At 44.7% G+C, this 12,606-nt stretch overlaps 1 protein-coding gene across 1 annotated transcript in view; it reads left to right on the top strand.

Moving 5' to 3' along the window:
- Window positions 1-5,569: 5,569 nt before the first annotated feature.
- LMNTD1 (lamin tail domain containing 1) overlaps window positions 5,570-12,606 on the top strand; it is a 223,672-nt gene continuing 216,635 nt past the window's right edge. The window contains exon 1 of the mRNA XM_074572755.1: window positions 5,570-5,675. The gene's annotated coding sequence lies outside the window, so the exon portion shown is untranslated. The remainder of the gene's footprint in view (window positions 5,676-12,606) is intronic.

Genomic DNA, 12,606 nt, shown 5'->3' with positions numbered 1-12,606 from the left:
GGTAATCAAAAAATGCTAGCTTGCTATGCATACGCTTAAATTCCATATGCAGGAATTTACACCTTCCCTGGAACAAAAAAAAAAACAAACCACGTTTAGAAGTTTAGAGCTCTGCACATTGTACGCAGTTGGAACCACTCATCCAGAAACTCTGGTTTGAACTTTCCGAAGTACCTGTGGGATTTAGAACAAATCCTGGTTAACTTCAGTAGAACTGGGGCCCTCACATCACTTAAATAATTGAAAGCTCGAGTTAGAATTGCCAGAAACAAGTTTTTCAACCTTTTATTATTTGCAGCACCTTAAAACTTTCCCTCCCCCCGCAGTGGAAGTGTCAGTTCCTGTATTGTGATTTAATACTGCAGAAAATAGGTTTGCTTTTCTTAGTTACCCTCTGCAGACCCCTTAAATACACTCTTTGAGCACATAGATTGCAGGTTAAAAACTCTAATTTGGATATATCTCAAAATATTTACCATTTTCTCTAGAGCCTTTGGTCCCGGCATCATTCAAACATTACACAAAAGGCAGGATGTAGTCCTTGTGTTCAGAAAAAGATGAAAACCATCAACTTTAACTGTTTAGTATTTAAAATTTTTATTTGAAGGCCAATTTCACAATTTTTGACCTCTAGCTTGCATTTTTTGAATGTTTGATGTTGGTAATGATGTATTCCTGACTTTTTCCTGATATTACATGCCTTATGTTGGTCCTCTATGCATTATAAGCCCAATATTAAAAACATATTTTCATATAGAAATATGGGTGGGGTGGGGTGGTTGGCCCACTCCCCCCACTTGTTTCCTGCTGAGTACCTTAGAAAACCTGGGGAAGCGGTCTGGCCCGGACCATCAAAATGTAACTTTATACAATTATATAGCGACATAGGCAAACTTCAGATCCAGATCCATGCTTGCTTCTGCGACAAACTCTGTTCTAGCAAATTTGAACTCATCTCTACTCCCTGTTAAAGCCTGCAAGAATGACAACCTGAGGAGACCAAGACAGAACCAGGAACAGGCCATCAAACACAGCTTTAAAGGTTGTATTACTCTTGGTACCAGGAAGAACAATGGCCACAAGCGATTTGCTTTGTGTTTATAGCTTTTACCTTTGTATGCTGTTTGTCTTCTAATAAACTTCTCGACTCACTAATCAGCCATTCAGAGGAGCTTTCTGAGCCGTGACTGGGGAAAAGATGAATGCGTCCAGTGTTGAAATTATGCAGTGAAATGCTACTTTGCATATTATAGCTACAGCATGATATATTAGCTAATAAAGCGCAACACAAAAAAGGCTTCGGATGGCGCACTGAGCAGTCAGTGGGCTGCTGCGAAAAATGCGAAGGAAGGATTCAGTGAGCTGTGTGATGAAGGGAGGCAGTCCAGGCGTTAGCCTTGGTGAGGCCTGACAGGTAATGGGAGCCAACAACTGAGGGGCTTTGGAGTGAAAAATCTGTGCTTGGTATGGTTGTAAGAGAAATAGTCTTCATAGAACTGTAAAGATCAGCGTATGAAAGTGATGATGATCTGTTTGATGCAAAGACACAGAACGCCACAAAAATCTCTTCAAAATTGCAATATATCCCAAGTGGATACAACGGGAACTGAAGATCACAGGTCAAGAGTTGTCACTCCATCGTGGACAGCTTGACCACATCAGGGCTACTGTCACCAACCCTACACACAGCAGTTAACACCTGATACTTGGACAGTAACAGGGTTTTAGGGACTTGGAAAAGCAGCAAGGCCCTCTCTGGAACAGAGTGGCACACAGGGGTTGGGAAACAAGTGAGGGGTATTGTTTAGGTGTTTAATTTAACTGCATCCAGCCTGAAGGGAGTGCTCAAAAGTACTCAAGTTCTTCTGCGTATTGGGTCAGCTTTCTCTCTCAGCCCCAAAATCACCAAAGATTGGTAGTGCCTGACCTAAAGAGCCTGACCTGGCTGTCTGTCTAATGGTTTGGGTTGCTCTGTTTTGTTTGGTTCAGTTCCTCTAAATAAAGCCTTAACTGAGGGCATTATTGATTGGAGAGGCTGCAGTGTTCATTGTCTGCTTTGGTGGGCAGAAAGACAAGCCTACATATTGGCATTGGAAAGAAATTGTTACTTGTTGCAGTTTGGAAAAACAGACTTCTCCAAGGCTAAATATCTGAGAACGTTAATAATATGAAGCATAGACTTTCAATTCTGAATTGCAGATTAAAACCAACTTCAAATGAGGAAGAATTCAAAGTTGCTACTTCTTAGAAAATGCTTGGTAGCTTAACTTCCTCAGATGAGGTCTGCCCTTTGATTTGTACCAATTTGGTCAGTTTTTAAAGCGATTGAATTAACCTAGTCTACAGCCAGGCTGAGGTGTTCACAGCTGAAATGTAGCAATGTAAGCAGAACTGCTGGAACGGGTCGTATGAGCACTTACTTCATCTGTTCATTTGTTTCAGTGGTTAGTCCCATGGCTTAGTTCAAATAGCCTTTCATGGCCGGTAAATTAAGGAAAATCTTGAGAACTTGCAGCCAACATGGCAGTTTCGAGGTCAAATTTGCTTTTAAACCTTTGGGAATTGGTTATGTGGCAGTATGGAATAATAGTGTGACTGAGCATAAACATTAAGCAAACCATTAAAAGATCATTTTTACTCTGAGAAGACAATTTCTTAAGTGCTAGGAAAGGCCAAAGCTACACGGTCACTGAAACTTTTATCTGGTCCCTTGTTCACAGCCACCCTGAACACGTCTTTACTTCCATGACCTTGTACTTTTTTTTTTTCTGTAGAAAAGCAATGGCCTCATTAAATAAACCTGACCAAACTGGTCCCTATTGCACACCCATTCTCTGTGTACTAAGGGTCACAAGGACAGAAATAAAAAGCTATTACTCTACCGAACCTTGTGATATGCATAAAGAACATGAAGTAGGATTATATATATTGAGAACTGGAGCTTTCTGAATTTCAAGTACCTGTTTTTACACTGGATTAGCATTTCCCCTGACCCTCCAAGCCTTGTTAACAGAGTGTCATGTGGCTGTCCACAGTGACCAGCAGAAGGAGGGGGACCCTCTCTTCAGCTCAAGCTTTTCTTCTATTTGGGCTTTATGGAATGCCATGAATGGCTATGAACTTGCCACTGGAGAGGCATGACACACTGTGGAGCTAGATTTTTCAGGTATTTGCTGGCAACAGAAAACCAGTGGACTCCTGATGTCCTCTCCAGGCTCCAGACAGGGATATGCTGCAGTGGGCACAGTCTTCTGCCTGTCTCTTTGAAGCATGGTCTTTCCTGCCTCTCCTTTTCATTCTTGGGATGCTACTCAGAAAAGTGCTGCCTATGCATTCACCCACCATCTTGGGTGGGTTTTGCAAACCATGCTGAGTTCCCAGGGGCCACAGCTACAATTAGCAGTTAAATTTAAGGTAGGTTTGGTACGCCTGCAGGAATGGCAATGGAAATAGTGTGTGCAGTACATGCATACACTAGTCCTGTCTCTTCCCCACTGCAGTTCTCGTCACTCAGCTAGCCATCTTTCTCCTCCGCATAGTCAGTGCTGGCACAGCCCCCCCTCCCCAGGACAACAACATTCATCCCTATTGACCTTTTCTTGAGTTCTCATCTGGTCTCAGCATCTTTTTTTCTCCCCAACTCTCGGTCTCTTTGACAGCCAGATGCCGGTCCCATGTCTTGACCGCTGTGTCATGCCCCGGTCCCCTCTTGCTACTCCAGGCACCCAGTCCAACCTCTGTAAACCTCAAGTCTCTGGCCTCAGGTATTGTCTCATAGCCTAATCTCCTTCTCTGGTTGTCCATCTTGCTTCTCACACGTACAGTTCTGGTAGCTTTCTTCTTCATGGCGTATGTTCAGGAGGAGGGAAATTCTGGGAGAGCAGGAGGGAAGGAGTGCCTGCTTTTTGCTTTGGTACCTCAATCCACAGGCTAGAGGAGACAGAACTGCAACTAAAGCAAAAGTTCTGCTTGCCCCTAGGATGCCAAGTGTGTAATGCAGATGGGTTTTACCAAATTTTTAGAAAATCAAGCTGTGAAGCTTTATTGAGGCTCAATTTTACAAGCACAGGTGTGCTGATCTAACAGCTCACTGCCAGCAAGTGTGAGGTCTCCCTGCCTCCTCTTGTGGAGGGCCTGCTGCCACCTTTTATTTTTCACTGGTGCTTGTATCCCTCAGACCTACCTCTGATCACTGGCAGAAAACTAATCCAGCCACTTTCTGTGGGATTAGTGAGCTGAGTTAGGGGAGCCCACAAAGGGGCCTGATAAGAATGAAAACTGACACATGGAGATACAACCTGGCCAGGAGAAGGAGCCGGGCACGGACCTCCGCATTCTTTTAGCCCACAGCCCCTGGACAAGCTCAGTTGGCCAGAGAGATGCGGTCTCTGGATCTGGTCAGCTGGTGCCTGCAGTTTTTCAAAGCCTCGTAATGTGGTTAAATTGGGGCAGGCTTTCACAAAGGCAAATTTCATGTTCCTTTTTCAAAGGGTAAGGGCATTAATGCCTCTCTGAGAAAGATTACCAGAATATTCTGACACTGCAAAATATCCCTAGCCCTGGTTTTAGAGATAAGAGAAACTTCTGGCTAAGAGTTTTCCATGTAATTCAGGTTTAGGTAAATATTCTGTGTGGAAATTTTGGCTAAAATATCTAATGTTTGGTAAACGTACTTAAGCAATCTTAACAATAGAGCTGCCAGCCCCACCTACAAGAAGTGGTTTGCACCCTTTTGGCAGAAAGATCTAAGATTGAATGGGAGTAAAGAAAAGCTGGGAAAATTATATTGTTCACTATTTCCCAATGAGTCATCAACAGGTTTTTTAAAACTTCGTAATAACAGCATTTTTTTAGAACACATGAGATGCTTTTCTTCAAAAAGTAGCATTATAATGAAGGAGGAGTGGAAACGCATGTGCTTTTCATCTCCACGGAATACAAAGAGACTATGTAATGTAAAGCAGACCTTAAAAGAGACAAATAAGCATGTTAAAGAAAAATGCCGGTAGAATAAATCTGGATAAAAATGATTCAAGTGCACATTGAAATCCTTTCATATCATCTGAAGTGTATGAGCTAGACAGAGAAAACTACGCCAAGAGTCACGGAAGGGCTGATAGATAGGCTCACACGCCTAGGACTGATAAACAAGTTTTGTGCAAGTCTCTTTCATACTGTTTTGCTTTTTTTCTGATAAATATTTAAAAAGAGATTTGTCTTACCAGGGTGCCTTTAGTATGAGAAAGTGAGAAGAGCAGGGGTTTAATATTCATGGATTAGAAAGAGCTTTACAAACTTTTGTTTTGTTTTACTTTATTTTGTACAGAGTGCAACCCATATCACACACAAACTCCCTCATAGAGTCTTTGCCACCCTTGTGCTACTGCAGTTACGAGATTAGGGCACATACCTTTATGGTCTTCCAGTTTCCCTCTTTTTCTCCTACTGCCTCTCCCTGCCTGCAGAGCCCTGGAAACATGATAGCCCAGGCCCCACCCTGCTGGTGGAAAGTTCATGGAAACCATCAATCAGAACTAGTTGCCTTTAGCAACCAACAACAAATCTGCCCGAGTTAACCACAGGGATTGAGAGTACGTGGTTATTGCCATGTTGATGTTCAACTGCGAATTCCTGGCATCAGGAAGACTTAACCTGTAGGAGCTTCCAGAAAGCAAGTAAGTATTAAGTAATGTCTGCAGGGTGTGATAGAGTCTCCCCCACCTTGGCTGCACCCCTGTCACTGTTGCTTAGGGCAGAGAGAGACCCTAAACCAGTTTGGAAACAAATGACCAGGGGGTTCCTCATTTGAGGTGCCTGTCTCAGTTGTGGGGGGGGTGAGGCATGCTAAGAATGCCACTGGACAGCCTGTCTTGCAATCCTCAGCAAGGTTTCTTCTGGTTGAAAATCTACAGGAGTGGAAATGTCACAGTCAGCCTACCTAATAGCCTGAATTGTAGCATATTTTAATGTTATTCTTGTTGAGTTGTTCCATAAAACCTTAAACACCTTGACAGAGGAAGAGATATATATCTATCTATAGTATACGTATAGGTGCAATATATATATATATTTGTATTGAGAAACCGTATCTGATTCGCGATACTTGTACCAGGTGGTCCTTGACGTGCGTGCGGTACCATCTCTGGCCTCACTTAGGACCACCTTCTGCCCCTTCACACAGCGGTAAAATGAGACAGCGTGAGCCGCAAGACTACGAAGCACAGGAATGCACACAGAATTGTGTTCATTCACAAGCCTTATCGGCGGACCAGTTGCTGCCTCCCAAAGAGAGGGTCTGAAATAAGTGCGGTAGTCTCTGAGGCTGGGTGGCGGCAGAGGGATTATGGATTCTGACCCTCCCACCCCAAAATGTTTTCCTAGCTCAAGGCAGTATGATTTTCAGCAGCTGCCCCTGTGCTAACACCTATGCCCTTGGGAACAGGAGGTAGAGAGGAAAAGAAGGGAAAACAGGAACATACACTTCAAAATCAGTGCAGGTTTCAATGGGGAAAACGCTGAAGAAGATGATTTCTCTTCGTTCCTTTCCTCCCCTGAGCACCAGATGTGGGGAAGGAGCCTGTTGTGGTGTTGGAGGGAGGCAGAGCTGTTGTTACTCAGATCCCAGCATCTCTGTTCAGTACAACTCATCCCGCCTTTGGGGAAGCTCAGCAATTTCAACACCATCTTGGGATTTTCCAGAGGGCACAATCTACCCGTTAGTCATTCAGCCTATTCTCCTAGTGCTCTTTTAAAAGCATCACGGCATTTTGAAAGAAGTCAGAGGTCATCACTTGCATGGCTTGACATTTACACTTGTATTTTTTATCAGGAGATAAGGGAATGGCATACAGTACTGGTAAACCTGAAAACGGTGGAATCTTTATTATTTTTTTTTCCCCGAAGAATTTTAGAGCTCACTTTCTCACACTTATTCACAATCTAAAAATAATTCTCTCCTTTCATCAATTCATTAGCAAAACCACATTGCAGCACACTGCACCTTGTTATTGACATTCTTATCAATATAAACACTGCTGCAGAATAACTGCCTGACCACTTCTGCCAGACAGAAAATGCCAGAAGATGTATTCATTCCGTTGATAGAGCAATTAATTTTTGACTTCCCTCCCATCTTTTTACACCCGTCTGAAAGACACAGGAATGCCTGAAGCCAGAGAAACTGTATAGGTTCTGCTACCTGAGCATCTGGGCTATCATTTGGTAGGTCTGGGCATCAACATCCTTCCTGAATGTAGCGGGTGCTGCAGAGCTGAAAGTAGAAAAGCCTAAAATGAAATAACCAGTTTTGCATTCTTTGGATTTCCTGGTGATAGGATGGAGAATTTTTATCTTTATTTAGATTCACTAGATACACTATGAAGTATATATGGTAGATTTTCCAGCAGATAAAGGGAGAAATCTTCAACAACATTATTCTTAATTAACGTTAGGTGAACATTTTGAGGTCTCCATCCTGCTGGGCTAGGTGAGAAAGCATTCCTTCCCTTGAAGAGTTTAAAAACCAAAGAGACCAGAGAGGCATCAAAGTCAGGGACAGCCCATTTTTCACAGGCAGAGAAACTAGACCTGCAGAAGCCCCATGTCATTCTTCACAAGATAACCCCTTTTCCCAGAGATTCTTTTAATAATAAAACAAACTTTCCGTATTAGCAGTATTCTACACGTGATCCGTTCTTTGGCAAGTGCGTTCCTTAATGTGCCAATTAAAATAATTCAGTTACCTTTGGCCCTCTTGGTTTATTTGGAGACCTCAAAGTACATCAGCATACACACAGTAATAACCGATAAGGGAATAAAATTATAAACAATCCTAATTTGTATTATGCTGGATACATCAAAAAGCTACTTTTCCGTAATCCGCTTATTGCCTTTGTAATCCTCACACAAGACCTCTGAAAATCTCCCTAGAGCATAAAGATAGAAAAGAATCAAAGAGGGAGGGGAAAGGGGAAGCACATTTAATAATTGAGGAAAATCTCATTTGAGCAAAAGCTAATTTATGAGCATGTGGAGCTTCATATGGTTCCATGTAAAGGCTCCAAATATGGCTGGAATGGGGAAAAACCAGTTGTGCCTAGCACATCTAGACCATACAGCTAGTATCTAGACCTGGACTGATCAGTATCATGAATTTAGGGAAAACCTGAAGTTGGGATGGAGGGACTTTGTTTTAAAGGGTATACAGGGAAGCAGGCAGAGATAAATCAGCTTTAACTCTGCTATCCAATTCACAAAATACCAGTTTCACATTTGGTTGCCCAAGTATTGAGAACTCATCTGTTTCCAGCACAAGTAAACATGGCTTTATTTCGCATGACGGGGGAACTTTGTCCCTACAATATAAGCTATCCATGGGGGTAGTCCTCTGGCCATGCCATGGCAACTAGGTAAATTCAGTTATTTCACCTCCATTTTTACCATAGTTTTGACCTCAAACTGAAGAGGGACCCACAAATCTCTTTAAATTGAAGCTGCCATGTTTTGGAAAGCCCAGTTTCAGTGCTGGTTTCTCCCATATTTCTGCTTGCAGGGCTTGGGAAAGAGGTGGTGGAGGCCCCATCCCTGGAGACATTCTATAGAGACTAGTAGGTAGGTCCTGTTAGCCCTCCGAGTGCCAATATACTAGACGAATACCCAATGTACAAAAAAATGCTAGACTTAAAGGGAAGTATAGATCTATACCTGTGGCTTACATTCAGGTAGGTTTAAATATATTTTGAATTTATTCTCCTTTATTTTGGCGTTCCCGTATTATTTTCTGGTGTTTTCTGAATAAGTATGCATTAATAACCATTTGTGCCAGGCTGCACACATGTGGAGGGTCCAGCATGCCGTAGACATGCTGAAGGCACTGCACATCCATTGCACAGAGGCTTTGTGCACGCACGGTAGTTCTGATGCAATTGAGATGTGTAGAACCCACTGGGAATATGTTATAGAGCGTATCAGTACATGCATAGTGACCAACTATGCAGCATAGTCAAATGTTAAGACTGTCTGGACAGAAATACTGTTCTGACAGAGTTCCTGGAAAAGAGATCCGAGGGATATGTCTGAACTCCTATTTTAACCTACGAGATAAAATTTCTGGCTAGAAAATCTGGCCACACCCAGGAAATGCAGGCGTATGTATGGTAGTCCTACCCAAACCTGAGTTCCCATGGTGGGAAACCGATGCAAATAAAAGGGGATTGGGCTGACATGCATCTTTGTGCACTGACACACACAATGCAATTAAATACTGGGCTACATTCCTTGCTCAGTACTATTGCTCCTAGTAGTAAATCCACACCCAGCAGGGATGGAAGAAGGAAAACCAGCCACAAGAGACAGACAACAGGCAAAGAACTGTCTAGGGAGAAGCAAGTTTTGGGAAGTGTAATGCTCCCGGGAAGGCTCCGGGGGCCCTACAGACCCCACTGATGTAGCAAATCCTGTAGCAGATCCCTGGGAGCACTGCTGGTGTTGCTTTTGCTTCCCCCTCCTTGCAAGAGTTTGCAAGTCAAGGCCATGTGATGAAGGCAGCTTTTTTTTTTGCCTTCTCTTTTTTTTTTTTTTTGTGGTCTCCCTGAAAGCAGAACACAATTTCTCCAGCTTTGTAATTCAAAAGTATTTTAATTCTGTAATGGCATTTATTCTTCAGGCTGTGAATTGACCATAAATAGTTCTGTGCAAGAATTTGCTATTGGGACCGTGGTATTTACTAGAGTGTCGTGGTTTAGCCTCAGATGGCAACAAAGAACCACGTGCCGCTCGCACGTCCCTTCCTAATACAGGAAGGATCGTAAGAAAAGGCAAGACTCTTGGGTTGGGACAAAGGCAGTTTAACAGGACAGTAAAGGGAACAGGCAAACAACAACAACAACACGGACAGGGGAATATACAAACGCGATTACGGAACCGCCGCTCCCCGCCGCTCGCCGACCAGCCGGACCCGGGACGCCCCAGCCCGCTTTTAAGCAGGAACTTCCTGCCCCCTCCCCCGGCAGCTCAGGGTGGGCGTGGCTCACATGGCATGGAATACCAGGAAAAGTTAACCCTATCCCCACCGGAACCAGGACATTATCCACCCCTTATTCCATACCATCTATGCCATGCCCAGCAGGTTCCAATGAATTGCCACCACTTTCCCCTGTTATATATATATATACACACATATATAATGCCCTTAGTTTATGGGTCATCCCTCCAAGGTGTCCGTTGAGTTCTTTTAATCCACGGCTTTGGGCTCCATTTGTTAGAACAGTCTCTCAGGGCAGGTGAGATGCTGGGTGGTGCTGGTCTGTTGCATGCTGTATTTTTCAGAGCTTGTGACTGGTGCACCTGGTGTGGCTCATGCACGCAGTCCGTGGGCTGAAGATGTAGATCTTGAGGAAACTGCTGGGCGCCAGCTGCTGAGATCAGTTCTTATCCCATCATCCCTGTGCCTTACTTGTAGTACAACTGATATCAATTATAGCAATGAGGACATACAGTGACAGTGTTACTTATCAATTAACAGCACACAATCTGATTCATTGGCTATTCTCGCCCAAAATCAGATCCCCATGAGGTACACATCGGACTTCCCCATCCTGCCGCATCACCCACCAAGTGCACCCAGGTCCTTGGGCAAAAGCAATCCCACGGATGGGTTTGCCTTTGCCTGAGGCAAGACTAACCCAGACTGTCTTCCCTAGCATATTCTTCATGTGCACTACGGGGACTTTATCCCCTTCTACAGTACATGGAAGTTTTGATTGGGCAGGGCCAGCCCGATTGTTAGATCCCCTGGTGTTAACTAGCCAGGTAGCTTTTGCTAAATGTGTATCCCAGTGTTTGAAAGTCCCACCACCCATTGCTCTCAGTGTAGTTTTTAACAGTCCATTGTATCGTTCTATCTTCCCAGAGGCTGGTGCATGATAGGGGATGTGATACACCCACTCGATACCATGCTCTTTGGCCCAGGTGTCTATGAGGCTGTTTCGGAAATGAGTCCCGTTGTCCGACTCAATTCTCTCTGGGGTACCATGTCGCCACAGGACTTGCTTTTCAAGGCCCAGGATAGTGTTCCGGGCAGTGGCATGGGGCACAGGGTATGTTTCCAGCCATCCAGTGGTTGCTTCCACCATTGTGAGCACATAGCGCTTGCCTTGACGGGTTTGTGGCAGTGTGATATAATCAATCTGCCAGGCCTCCCCATATTTGTATTTCAGCCATCGCCCTCCATACCAAAGAGGCTTCAAACGCTTGGCTTGCTTGATCGCAGCGCATGTCTCACATTCATGGATGACCTGTGCAATAGTGTCCATGGTCAAGTCCACCCCTCGGTCACGAGCCCATCTATATGTCGCATCTCTCCCTTGATGGCCTGAGGAGTCATGGGCCCACCGAGCTATGAATAGTTCACCCTTACGTTGCCAGTCCAGATCCACCTGAGCCACTTCAATCCTAGCGGCCCGATCCACCTGCTGGTTGTTCTGATGTTCCTCCGTGGCCCGATTCTTCGGTACATGGGCATCTACATGGCGTACTTTCACAACCAGATTCTCTATCCGGGCAGCAATATCTTTCCACAGTTCAGCAGCCCAGATGGGTTTGCCTCTGCGCTGCCAGTTGCCCTGCTTCCACTGCTGTAACCACCCCCACAGAGCATTTGCCACCATCCATGAGTCAGTGTAGAGATAAAGTACTGGCCATTTTTCTCGCTCAGCAATGTCCAAAGCCAGCTGAATAGCCTTCACCTCTGCAAACTGGCTCGATTCACCCTGTCCCTCACTGGCTTCTGCAACCCGTCGTGTAGGACTCCACACAGCAGCCTTCCACTTTCGATGCTTTCCCACAATACGGCAGGACCCATCAGTGAACAGGGCATATTTCTTCTCATTTTCTGGCAGTTTATTATATGGTGGGGCCTCTTCTGCACGCGTCACCTCCTCCTCTGGTGACATTCCGAAATCCTTGCCTTCTGGCCAGTCCGTGATCACTTCCAGAATTCCTGGGCGACTGGGGTTTCCCATTCGAGTTCGCTGCGTGATCAGTGCAATCCACTTACTCCATGTAGCATCGGTTGCATGATGTGTGGTGGGGACCCTTTCTTTGAACATCCAACCCAGCACCGGCAGTCGAGGTGCTAAGAGGAGCTGTGCTTCTGTACCAACTACTTCCGAAGCAGCTCGAACCCCTTCATATGCTGCCAATATCTCTTTTTCTGTTGGAGTGTAGCGGGCTTCGGATCCTCTGTATCCACGACTCCAAAACCCTAGGGGTCGACCTCGAGTCTCCCCTGGTGCTTTCTGCCAGAGGCTCCAGGTAGGGCCGTTCTCCCCGGCTGCGGTATAGAGCACATTTTTAACATCTTGTCCTGCCCGGACTGGCCCCAGGGCCACTGCATGGACTATTTCCTGTTTGATTTGTTCAAAAGCTTGTCGTTGCTCAGGACCCCATTTAAAATCATTCTTCTTCCGGGTTACTTGATACAGAGGGCTTACAATTTGACTGTAATCTGGGATATGCATTCTCCAAAAACCCACAATACCTAAGAAAGCCTGTGTTTCCTTTTTACTAGTTGGTGGAGACATAGCTGCTATTTTGTTGATCACATCC

This window comes from Larus michahellis, chromosome 1 (assembly GCF_964199755.1).
Source record: "Larus michahellis chromosome 1, bLarMic1.1, whole genome shotgun sequence".
Lineage (NCBI taxonomy): Eukaryota > Metazoa > Chordata > Aves > Charadriiformes > Laridae > Larus > Larus michahellis.
This window is presented reverse-complemented; position numbering and strand designations above follow the sequence as displayed.